This window comes from Zingiber officinale, chromosome 1B (assembly GCF_018446385.1).
Source record: "Zingiber officinale cultivar Zhangliang chromosome 1B, Zo_v1.1, whole genome shotgun sequence".
Classification (NCBI taxonomy): Eukaryota; Viridiplantae; Streptophyta; class Magnoliopsida; order Zingiberales; family Zingiberaceae; genus Zingiber; species Zingiber officinale.
In genome coordinates, this window is record NC_055986.1 from 67551353 (window position 1) to 67565389 (window position 14037).

Here is a 14037-nt window from a genome sequence, read left to right on the forward strand (position 1 = left end):
AATCATCAAATGATTGACTCTAGGGCTCTAGCGAACAATCTCCCACTAGCACTAGTGCCAATCAATGTAGGCTCTAAGCCCCAATGACCTAGTGTGACCTTCATGCTTCCTCTGTGCCAAAGCCTTGGTCAAGGGATCTGCGATGTTAGCCTCTGTAGGTACTCTGTAAATTTTCACATCTCCTCTCTCGATGATCTCTCGAATGAGATGGAAGCGCCGTAGTATGTGTTTGGTCCGCTGGTGTGAGCGAGGTTCCTTCGCCTGTGCTATAGCTCCATTGTTGTCACAATAGAGCCCAATGGATTCAGTAATGCTAGGAACCACCCCAAGTTTAGTGATGAACTTGCGAATCCAAACTGCCTCCTTTGCTACCTCTGATGCAGCAATGAACTCGGTTTCTATTGTAAAATCAGCTACTGTGTCCTGCTTCGAACTCTTGCAGCTGACAGCACCACCATTAATGCAAAATACGAACCCCGACTGCGATCTATAGTCATCCTGGTCGGTCTGGAAGCTAGCATCACTGTAACCCTTTACAGCTAGCTCATCATCGCCTCCATATATCAAGAAATATTCTTTAGTCCTTCTTAAGTACTTAAGAATATTCTTGACCGCTATCCAGTGACTTTCACCTGGATCTGACTGGTATCTGCTCGTCATGCTCAAAGCATACGAGACATCAGGTCGAGTACATAGCATGGTGTACATGATCGATCCTATGGCTGAGGCATAAGGGATCTGATCCATGCAGTCTCTCTCCTCTCTAGAAGAGGGACTTTGAGTCTTCAAAAGACTTACACCATGTGACATCAGCAGAAATCCTTTCTTGGAATTCTGCATGGCAAATCGAAGGAGTACCTTGTCAATATATGTACTCTGACTTAGGCCAAGCATTCTCTTAGATCTATCTCTATAGATCTGTATCCCTAGAATGCGGGATGCCTCACCTAAGTCCTTCATCGAGAAGCAACTCCCTAGCCAGGTCTTGACAGACTGAAGCATAGGGATGTCCTTCCCAATGAGTAGTATGTCATCCACATATAATATGAGGAAGACAACTATATCCCCTACAACCTTCTTGTAGATACACGGCTCATCTTCGTTCTTGATGAAACCAAACTGTTTGATTACATCATCGAATCAAAGATTCCAGCTCCGTGAAGCTTTCTTTAGTCCATAAATGGACCTATGCAGCTTGCATACTCTGCTAGTATGCTGTGGATCTATAAAATTCTCAGGTTGTGTCATGTACACATCCTCGAGTAGGTTTCCATTCAGAAACGCGGTTTTGACATCCATCTGCCATATCTCATAGTCATGGTAGGCTGCAATAGCAAGCATGATCCGAATGACATTAAACATAGCTACTGGAGAAAAGGTTTCATCATAGTCAATACCATGAATCTGCTTGAAACCTTTAGCTACCAAGCGACCCTTATAGATAAGTCCATCCATGTCAGTCTTTCTCTTAATGACCCACTTACACCCAATGGGTTTTACCCCTTCAATTGGATCAACCAAAGTCCATACTTGGTTGGTGTACATGGATTCCATCTCGGATCTCATGGCCTCTAGCCATTTCTCGGAATCTGATCTCATCACAGCTTCCTGATAGGTGGTAGGCTCATCCTCTATGAGCACAACGTCATCATGGTCAGACAAGAGAAATGAGTATTTCTCAAGCTGATGACGTACCCTATCAGACCTGCGAAGAGGTATGTCTACTTGAACTGGTTGTTGTTCCTCAACTCTTTGTGGAACAACATCATCCACAACATTTTGTGGTTCCAGTTCAACTTCCATCGAGGCTTCAGTGCTATTGTCCGCATCTTGAACTTCTTCAAGATCGAACGCGCTCCCACTAGTCTTTCTAGAAACAAAGTCCCTTTCTAGAAAGACCCTAGTCTTTGCCACAACTACCTTGTGCTGACTGGGAATGTAGAAGTAATATCCCTTAGTTTCCTTGGGATATCCAATAAAGTAGCACTTGTCGGATTTGGGTCCTAACTTTTCTGAGACTTGACGTCGAACGTAAGCCTCACAACCCCAAATCCTCATGAAAGACACCTGGGCATCTCTCCCAGTCCATATCCTATATGGTGTCTTTATCACGGCCTTGGATGGAACTCGGTTGAGTATAAAAGCTGTCGTGTTTAGAGCATAGCCCCAAAGGTATGTCGGAAGATCTGTGTGACTCATCATAGATCGTACCATATCTAATAGGGTACGATTCCTCCTTTCGGATACACCATTCGACTGTGGTGTTCCAGGAGGAGTGAGTTGGGATAGAATCCCACACTCAGCTAGGTAGTCACGAAACTCATGGCTAAGGTATTCACCACCTCGATCTGATCGAAGTATCTTAATACTCTTGCCAAGCTGGTTCTGTACTTCATTTTTGAATTCTTTGAACTTTTCAAAGGATTCAGACTTATGTGTCATCAAGTACACATAACCATATCTACTGAAGTCATCAGTAAATGTGATGAAGTATCTATAACCGCCTCTAGCAGCGACATTGAAAGGGCCACATACATCACTATGTATGAGTCCTAACAAATCAGTCGCTCTTTCGCTGTGCCCACTAAAGGGAGTCTTGGTTATCTTGCCTCGTAGGCATGACTCGCATATCACATGTGATTCAAAATCAAATGAGTCCAGCAAACCATCCTTATAGAGCTGGGATAAGCGCTTGTCATTTATATGACCTAAGCGATAGTGCCAGAGGTAGGTTCGGTTCATGTCATTTGACTTGAACCTCTTGGTATTTATGTTATAGATAGGGCTCTCAAGGTCTAGAATATAGAGTCTGTTTATCAGAGGTGCACTGCAATAGAACATATCGTTTAAATAGACGGAACAACATTTGTTCTTTATTGTAAACGAGAAACCTTTCTTGTCCAAACAAGAAACTGATATAATGTTCTTAGTTAATGCAGGCACATAACAACAATCGACAAGCCCAGAGGGCAGAGATAGAAAGTAAGTCCCTACAACAACATCAGCAACCCGTGCTCCATTGCCTACTCGTAGGTCCACCTCGCCCTTTGTCAATGCCCTGCTATTTCTCAGCGCCTGCACATCAGTACAAATATGAGAAGCACATCCAATATCCAATACCCATGATGTAGAAATAGATAGATTGACTTCGATAACATATATACCTGAAGTGGAAGTCTCACTTCGCTTCTTCTTAAGATCCTCCAAGTATACCTTGCAGTTCCTCTTCCAGTGCCCGGTCTGACCGCAGTGGAAGCAGGTAGCATCCTTGGCGACCCCTCCTTTAGGCTTCAGTGCCTTTGGGCTTGCCCTTACCTTTGGGCTTGCCCTTGCCCTTATGTTTCTGAACCATCAGAACAGTGTTGGGCTTAGCCTTCTTAAGGTTTAGCTCAGCAGTTCTTAACATGCTAAGCAGCTCGGGCAGTGGCTTGTCAATCTCGTTCATATTGTAGTTTAGAACGAATTGACTGTAGCTATCCGGCAAGGATTGCAAGATCAGGTCAGTAGCCAGCTCTTGGCCAAGTGGGAACCCCAACCTTTGTAGGTTCTCTATGTACCCAATCATGTTGTGTACATATGGGCCTACGGGAGCCCCGTCTAACATCTTGCACTGAAACAATGCCCTTGAGATCTCAAATCTCTCATGCCTCGCTTGTCCTTGATACAGTTGACGAAGATGTTCAACCATATCGTAAGCGCCCATTAACTCGTGTTGCTTCTGAAGCTCAGAGTTCATGGTCGCGAGCATTAGACAAGACACATCTAATGCGTCATCTTGATGCTTCTTGAAAGCATCTCGGTCAGCTGGCGAGCCTCCGGAATGGGCTGCTCCAGAACGTACAGTTTACGTTCTTAGGTGAGAACTATTCTCAGGTTCCTGTACCAGTCCAGGAAGTTTGCTCCGTTGAGCTTGTCCTTCTCGAGGACAGATCGCAGGGAGAAGGTGTTTGTATTCGACGTCATGGTAATCTACAACAGAAATAAATGCAGAAATAAATATCATATTCTTAATCATTTAATTAGGCCTTTAACTAAATGATGCTCCCACTGAATTCTATAATTCATGTGGGACAAAATCCACATCATACTAATCCTTGAGTTAGCTTTGGCTAATACGCCCAAGACTTAGTATGATCGGTAGGTAACGATTACCAATTACATCTCTATGCAACTCTTGTTTATAGGATCAAAATCCGCATTTATATTAAAACTCGAGTTAGCTTTGGCTAATATGCCCGAGAGTTAATATATATGTGATTTTGACCTATATTTCCAACCGTTGGAAGAATGCCTATAGTTGTACTCGATCCAACCGAGTTAACTAGTTACTCAATCTAATTGAGTTGAACTCACCCATGCGTTGATAGGCGGGACCAAAATTGTCCCTCCGTACCCTACCAAGATAGTATGTGTTGCTCTGCTTTGGCAGATTCAACAACAACATGTGATCGAGGTAGTGGTAGGTATCAGGCATGGTAGGCATTACGAGTTGACACGATTTAGATCTAATCTAAACGATGATGCGTATCAAATACTTGATTTAGATCTAATCTAATCGTGGGGTGCATCATGTGCACGATTTAGATCTAATCTAATCGCTAGGCACTAATTAACTACTTAATTAAACATGCATCACATACATATAAGCAATTAATTAAATAATTTTGTGATTATGTCATGGCCCTACTACGATCTTCTCAAGCCAATGAGAAGATCAGATGGTCAACCTAAGGTCAACAGCTTCTCAAACTTCTTCCTTTGACCACCTTGTGTTGCTCGCGCCCTCCTCGTAACTCCGTCTCGTGTGGACCTTCCACCGCTTCAAAATTTACATTACATTTTGAAACTCGAGTTACATTCGAGTCTAAATCTAATTTACAACCAGAATATAAGAGAAAGGCACGACGCGCAGGTCATGAAAATAAAATAAAATAAAAATAAATACAGCACGCACATCACATAACGGCATGCAGGCCGTATTATGAATTACAACACATTTCCAAATCTAATTTGGGTCATTTGGGCCATGACTATCACAAAATTAATATATAATTAAAAATTATATATTTCTATAATTTTCTGTAATTTTTTTATAATTTTACAATTTTTACGGGCACAATTTCCCGGTGGTTCCGTTTAGCGATTTTCGGGCACAATCGCGGAACGAATCCCCTTACGGGGCTAGGGGCAGCGCCCCTACCCGCGATCTAACCATCGCGAGGGTTCTTTTGCGATCTAATAGCGCCTTAGTCCGCTGTCCCAAAAAGATTTGGGGCGAAACCAAGCCATTTTGGAAAAATCTTCCCGGTAGCGAAAGCCTACAAGTGCCGAAACACTTGTGCTTCGCTTCTACGTGAAAATTACCCATAAAAACTATAAAAAACCTAAATTTACAGAAAATCACAGAAGCTATTTTTCATAAAAATCAAAAACAAACTCGTACACGCCTTCGCATGTGGCTCTGATATCACTGTTGGATTTTTCGGGCCGCGAAAACCACGTTTTCGCTTCGCGGAAACCCCGAATCACCCTAGCCATTGGATCTCGTGCGAAGAAAACTTTCCGAAAACACGAGTACGAGTTTTAAACTACGATCTACAGTAGATCTACAAAGGAAAACCATTTTTACCCTCGAAGAGTGCCCTCGCAAATCCCGCTCGTCCAACGGTACGCTGGATCTCGAAGTTGTCAACGTAGATAACTCTCTAGTGATATCCACACGAACAAGAGGTGTTCTCTAACACTCAAGGATGGAGAAGAGAGCACCCAAGTGTGCTAGCACTCTGTAGGGCTCTCGGGTAGGATTTAAAAGGGGGAGAAAGGAGAGAAAGAAAAGGGATCTCACATAATCCTCTAGGTACCCTCCTTTGTGACCTTTTCTTGGAACACAACTAATACACCTTCTCCCATCTTTGCATTAAGTGCAATTAATGTGTAGCCATTAAAGTGAAGAATTGTAACCTCCATGAGGTGGCATCTCACTTAATTAATCATGATGATATGGAGCATCATCATTGGTTCACATCTTGCCAACTCACTAATGATGTGGCAAAAAGTCAAGTCAAACTTGACTCTTTCTCTTCCTCTCAAGTCAAGTCAAACTTGACTTAATCTCTCTCATGGTTGATATAATCCAGCCATTTAATTCAAGCCAATTTAATATAATGAATCTAATTCATTTAATTAAATTGATTTAATGAGTCATAATCTAAATTAGACTCATTGAACACATGAATCAACTTGAGTCCAACTCAAGTTAGCCCAATTAGGATTACTCTTAATCCAATTTGATTCATCAAATGAATCTAATCCTCTTGGTTCATCATATGAACCTAATCTCCATCTAATTGTCCTTAGTGTGTGACCCTATATGTTCTTGTAACGTTGGCAATGACCCTAAACCCATTTAGGAGCATAAGTAATGAGCGGTATCTAGCAACACATCATTACTACCCCAAGTTACAAGAATGTTGAGATCCAACATCACCTTGTGACTACTAATTGTGACTCCTCACAATATATGACAAGTGTCCTTCTATCCAAGACATCTAGATTGATCAATGTGAGGCATAGACCGTGTCATCCTCTAATCAATCTAAATCTCGAACTCCAAGTAGACTCACTAAATCAAATGAGCTCAATATCTCATATTGACTCATTTGGGCATGGCCATGCACTTCGTGGTCTCACTCTATCAAGAATACCGATGTCTCTCCCGTTATATAGGAGGGATAGATCCCATCTACATCACTCACATACCTCTACATAATTTGTTATATACCCAGTAATCGCTTTTATAGTCCACCCAGTTACGGGTGACGTTTGACGAAACCAAAGTACATAACTCCTTATGTAGGGATCCATGGTGACTTCAGGTCTAAGGACTAGTAGTCATACTAATAGCCACATGAGAAAGTATATGACACTCATATAACGATCCATGATACTTTCTCATGGCGGGTCATTCAGTATACATTCTCTAATGTATACCCATGTGTCAACTTGATATCTCTATATCCATGACTTGTGAGATCAAGTCATCGAGTTGACCTACATGCTAGTCTTATTGCATTAACATTGTCCCTGAATGTTAATACTCGACTAGGAATAATTAAGAGTAGTGTTCCCTATATCATCTCACTATCGGTTCAGCTAACCGATTGATATAGGTAAAAACCTTCTACTCAAGGACGTTATTATACTTAGTTTATTTGGCACCAATACAAGTAAGTATAATAACCAAAAACCAAATGCCATTATTTATATAGAATATGATACAACAAGTCCACAATACAATCATCAAATGATTGACTCTAGGGCTCTAGCCAACACCCTATTAGGTTGGGGTAGCGAGCAACTAACCTAAAAGAGCAGACCTCGATCTACCAGGGCCAAGACTTCGGAATTTGACACCTGGATTTGTTTAACGACAACCTCGAAAGTCGGGTACTAGCCTTTTCAAAGTATAATATCTTAATTACTTCTTCTTTAAATGTCTTGACATTTTAATAAGTACCTTGTGTGCAAAAATCCCTAAAGTCTTGACTTTGGGATCTACTTAAGGCCATTGCATTTTTCTTTCGTTTCTTTATCTTTCTTATACTTGTTTATACTTCTAAAAGAATACTTCTTCAAAAAGAAACTGAAATGTTTAAGCAAATTCTAACTTTGAAATGCTTAAACAAAAAATCTGCTTACTATACTTATAAAATCTGCATACTATTCTGCATACTATACTTGTAAAGATATGCATATCATACAAGCTTAAACTAAATCTCAAACTTGTTGGAATTGAAACCTTAAATCTTGCTACAACAGAGATAAAGAAGGAGAGCAAAGAATGCATGCTACTCAATAATCTCTAGATATTCCAATGCTAAACCAACAAAACTGAATCTGTTTAAGGTCACAAGCAACCTAAAAGCATAGAACTATTTCATACTAAAAAGAACTAAAAAACAATAATCCATTAATTGAACATACATACGTTGCTCATATCAAACTAATTAAACCTCATCCTAGAACCAACTAAGGTGAGAGTTCTGTACAGTATGTTTAACAACCCATAAGTCTCTAAAGGTCTACGAGGAACAAAACCATTTTACCACATCTTCATTTAGAGGGTTTTTCCTACACATGGCAGCAAGGAGAAAATCAAATACTAAGATGTTACATGCTCTCATTTCCAAATCTAAACAAACTAAATTTGGTTTTATGGCAGCAAGCTTCAAGATAGACCGAACCTAAGGCTGTTCATGTTATTCTAATAGCAAAGAAAACATTATAATTCAATACTGCTCATACTCAAATCCATAGCAAAGAAATGGAAATAAGATTCAATACTGCTCATGCTCAAACCTATAGCAACGAAATAGAAAATAAAATCTGATCATGCATATTCAGGTGGCAAGAAACTTAATTCTGAATGCTTGAAATAAATAACATATATATCGGTACTCATGTTATTCTAACTGAAATACTACACTATAAACTCAAATAGAGAGCTACAATTATCCCTCTACTCAGTGTTACGGTAGGGAAACAAAAGGCACTAGTAAGGTTAATTGCTGCAATAAACCTAAAACATGATTATACCTCTTGCTATGTGCCACGGCAACAAAAAGGAAACATATGATTTCTACTGTTTCGGTCCACGGCAGGATTCGAAAATAAGAAGAATAACAAGAAACAAAGTCTAAAGCATACAACTGTAAACTAACAAACAAACCCTATTCCTTTCTATGAGGTACACGGCACAACATCAACTCCTTGCTCCCTTCTTCATGCTTCAGGAAAAACAAGAAGAAACCACACCAAACTACGAACATAATCTGTACTAACTACAAAGGATGATGGGTATCAACATATCACATAGCTCAAACTTTTCCAATGCATGTAAACTCAACGAAATTGAACCACAAGCTCCAAATCTAAACCATTTACTTCCTTCCTTTGTGATTCATGGTAGCAAATTCAAAACAACACCTTTCAAGCATACTTCAAAAATCAAAAAGAAAAAGACTCCGGGAGCTACTCCTACTGCAGGTGAGAAGCAACTTACAGCGTGTTCTTGGATTCAAACCGAGAAGAAAGGAAGGTTCTAGGGTTCGGGCAGCTCAAATTCTGACTCTTCTTCGTGCTCACAGCTTCTCCTCGACGAGGAGTGGAGAAAACCCCTCGGAGAACTTTGGCCGACCGCCGGAAAACAAAGCCCTAGCTCGGCTTTTTTTCCGCCTGAGAAGAAGTCGCCGCGCGCACAAGAGGGAGAAGGAGAAAGATTTCTAGGTCACAGGAAATCAAGCCCTAAGCTCTCTTCTTATAACTCCCATATTTCTATTAACTACTATTGCTTATATATATTTCGCTTCCCTTCTTACTAATAACATCCGCATGAACACTTGGTCAGCCGCGCATTGCTTAAGGCTTGGCTCATGGGTTCGAATCCTCAGCTTGGACATTTTTTTGTTGAAACTTCTTTCGTTTAGTAAAAATACCAAACGACCTCCAAAAATTGCATAAAAATACTCTAAAAATTTCTAAAATTCTCTAGAATATTTTTATAGCATTTCTCAATATTTTAAAATTACTTTTAGGACTCGAAATGAGGAAATTTGGGTTGTTACAATTTCCCATACCTTATAAAAAGTTCGTCCTTGAACTTAGAACAACTCTGGGTATTTCTGTCTCATACTGTCCTCACGCTCCCAAGTAACTTCCTCGTGCTTCTGATTCTGCCAGATGACCTTCACTAGTGACACTTCTTTGTTCCTTAGTCTCTTGACTTCTCTGCCCACTATCTGTGTAGGTCTGCTCTTATAGCTAAGATCCTCCTGAATCTGTACTGACTAAGGCTGAATCACTTGGCTAGGGTCGAGGAGACACTTCTTTAGCACGGAGACATGAAATACATTGTGTATTGCTGACATGTCTTGTGGTAAATACAACTTGTATGCTACTTTCCTAATCCTTTTTGTGATCAGGTAGGGTCCTACATAGCGTGGACTTAATTTACCCTTCTTGCCAAATCTCATCACTCCCTTCATCGGAGCGACCTTGACAAAAACTGAATCCCCTACTTGGAATTCAAGTGGCCTACGGCGTGTGTCAGCATAACTCTTCTGACTAATCTGGGCTGTCTCAATTCTCTGTCTGATCTTCTGAATAGCCTGAGTAGTCTCATCTATCAGCTCTGTCTGAATGCCCAGTTCCACTTCTATTTCTTTTCTTTCACCTGCTACTTGCCAGCAAATGGGTGATCTGCACTTCCTGCCATACAACGCCTCATATGGTGTCATCTTGATGGTGGCTTGATAGTTGTTTTTATAGGCAAATTCAGCTAAGCACAGATACTTGCACCAACTTCCCTTGAAATCTAGTGCACAAGCCCTGAGCATATTTTCTAAAATCTAATTTACTCGCTCTGTCTGTCCATCAGTCTGAGGATGGAAGGCTGTGCTGAACTTGAGTTTGGTGCCTAGTGCATTCTGAACACACTCCCAAAAGTGAGAGGTGAAATGCCCATCTCTATCGGAAACAATAGATTTGGGAACTCCGTGAAGTCTGATCACTTCCTTAACATACAGTTGTGCCAACTGCTCTATAGAATGGGACACCTTGATGGTTAGAAAATGGGCAGACTTGGTCAATCTGTCCACTATTACCCATATCGCATCATATCCATTTGTGATTCTTGGAAGACCTGTTATAGAGTCCATGGATATGTCTTCCCACTTCCATTCTGGTATTGGGAGAGGTTGTAGAACTCCTCCTTGCCTCTGATGTTCTGCTTTGACCCTCTGACATGTCAGGCAGGTACTGACATATTTAGCTACATCTCTTTTGAGTCCAGACCACCAGAACCTCTGTTTCACATCTTGGTACATCTTGGTTGAACCAGGATGTATGGAGTAAGGTATATACTGTTAGTTAGAGCCCTAGAGCCAATCATTTGATGATTGTATGGACTCATGTATATCATATTCTTGTATATTAATAATGTTTTTACAAACTCGTACAAGAAAAGGTTTTTCGAAAATTTTGTTTACGAATCTTTGCACGAGATCCATGGCTTTGGGTGACTCGAGGTTTCCGCGACGTAAAAAAGCGGTTTTCGCGGCCCGACGAACCGTAACAGTGGTATCAGAGCCACGTGCAAAGACTTGTACGAGTTCGTTTGTATTTTTATGAAAAATATACCTTCTGTGATTTTTTGTAAAAAATTGAGTTTTTAGTGTTTTTATGAGTAATTTTTCCGTAGAAGCGAAGCACAAGTGTCTCGGCACTTGTAGGCTTCGGCTACCGGAAAGTTTTCTTTTAAACGGCTTCGTTTTGCCCCAAATCCGTTTGGGACAGCGGGGTCGGGTGCCATTAGATCGCAAAGGAGCAACTCACGATGGTTAGATTGTGGGTAGGGGCATTGCCCCTAACCCCGCAAGGGAATTTGCCTCGCGATTGCACCCGAAATCGCTAAAAACGAACCCGCCGGGAAGTTTTTTCCGAAACGGCAATGTCTCGACCCAAATCGTTTTGGGACAGTGGGTTTAGGCGCTGTTGGATCTCAAAGGAACCCTCGCGATGGTTAGATCGCGGGTAGGGGCGCTGCCCCTGGACCCCGCAAGGGGATCCGTTCCGCGATTACGCCCGAAACCGCTAAACTGGACCGCCGGGAAATTTTACTCATAAAAATTGTAAAAATTATTTTTAAAATTACAGAAAAATTATGAAAAATATATAATTTTGAATTATATATTAATTTGTGATAGTCATGGCCCAAAATACCCAATAAGATTGGATTTGTGTTGTAATTCATAATACGGCCTGCGTGCCGTCATATGATTGTGTGTGCTGTATTTTTATTTTTTTCCCACGGCCTGCGCGTCGTGCCTTTCTCTTATTCTGGTTGTAAATTAGATTTAGACTCGAATGTAACTCGAGTTTCAAATTGTAATGTACAAATTGGAGCGGTGGAGGGTCCACACGAGACGGAGTTCCGAGGCGGGCACGAGCAACACAAGGTGGTCAAAGGGAGGAGCTTGGAGAAGCTGTTGACCCTAGGTTGACCATTCGATCTTCTCATTGGCTTGAGAAGATTGTAGTAGGGCCATGACTAAATCACAAATAGATTAATTAATTAATTGTTATGTATCTGATGCATGTTTAATAATTAATTAATTAATTAGTGCCTTAACGATTAGATTAGATCTAAGTAGTGCACATGATGCACCCTTGCGATTAGATTAGATCTAAGTCGTGCACAAGATGCATCCTTCTCGATTAGATTAGATCTAGATCGAACCAACTCTAAATGCCTAACCGTGCCGTGATACCTATCACTACCTCGATCACATGTATTGTTGAATCTGCCAAAGCAGAGCAATACATATTATCTTGGTAGGGTACGGAGGGACAATCTTGGTCCCGCCTATCAACGCATGGGTGAATACAAACTCAATTAGATTGAGTATTCCTAGTTACTCGGTTGGATCGAGTCAACTATAGGCATTCTTCCAATAGTTGGAAAGGTAGGACAAAATCACGTTTATATTAACTCTCGGGCATATTAGCCAAAGCTAACTCGAGTTTTAATATAAATGCGGATATTGATTCTATAAACAAGAGTTGCATAGAGATGTAATTGTTAATGGTTACCTACCGATCATACTAAGCCTTGGGCGTATTAGCCAAAGCTAACTCAAGGGTTAGTATGATGTGGATCTTGTCCCACAAGAATTATAGAATTCAGTGGGAGCATCATTTAATTAAAGGCCTAATTAAATGATTTTTAAAGAATATGATATTTATTTCTACAAATTTTCTGTTGTAGATAACCATGACGTCGACCACGAATTCCTTCTCTCTGCGATCTGTCCTTAAGAAGGACAAGCTCAACGGAGCAAATTTCCTGGACTGGTACAGGAACCTGAGAATAGTTCTCACTTAGGAACGTAAACTGTACGTTCTGGAGCAGCCCATTCCGGAGGCTCCTCCTCCACTGCCACGCGAGCTGACCGGGATGCTTACAAGAAGCATCAAGATGACGCATTAGATGTGTCCTGTCTAATGCTCGCAACCATGAACTCTGAGCTTCAGAAGCAACATGAGTTGATGGGTGCTTACGATATGGTTGCACATCTTCGTCAACTATATCAAGGACAAGCAGGGAACTTCACAGGACACCTGGAAGATCTTAACAAGAAGAGAAATAAGATTTCTACTTCAGGTATAAATGTTATAGAAGTCAACCTCTCTATTTCTTCGTCGTGGGTATTAGATACCGGATGTGCTTCCCACAATTGTACTAATGTACAAGCACTGAGAAATAGTAGAGCATTGACAAAGGGCGAGATAGATCTACGAGTAGGCAATGGAGCACGGGTTGCTGCTGTTGCTGTAAGGACTTATTTTCTATCTCTGCCCTCTGGGCTTATACTAGAGTTAGACGATTGTTGTTATGTGCCTGCATTGACTAAGAACATTATATCAGTTTCTTGTTTGGACAAGAAAGGATTCTCGTTTATAATAAAGAACAAATGTTGTTCTGTCTATTTAAACGATATGTTCTATTGTAGTGCACCTCTGATGAACGAACTCTATATTCTAGACCTTGAGAGCTCTATCTATAACGTTAGTACTAAGAGGTTCAAATCGAACGATATGAACCACACCTATCTCTGGCACTGTCGCTTAGGTCATATAAATGACAAGCGCTTATCCCAGCTCCATAAGGATGGTTTGCTGGACTCATTTGATTTAGAATCATATGAGATATGCGAGTCATGCCTACGAGGCAAGATGACCAAGACTCCCTTTAGTGGGCACAGCGAGAGAGCGACTGATCTGTTAGGACTCATACATAGTGATGTATGTGACCCTTTCAATGTCGCTGCTAGAGGCGGTTATAGGTACTTCATCACATTTACTGATGATTTCAGTAGATACAGTTATGTGTACTTGATGACATATAAGTCGGAATCCTTTGAAAAGTTCAAAGAATTCAAGAATGAAGTACAGAACCAGCTTGGCAAGAGTATTAAGATA

At 40.9% G+C, this 14037-nt stretch overlaps 1 pseudogene; it reads right to left on the bottom strand.

The window, feature by feature from the left end:
- The window catches only part of LOC122038718, a 198379-nt pseudogene that overhangs the window by 53045 nt on the left and 131297 nt on the right, over positions 1-14037 (bottom strand).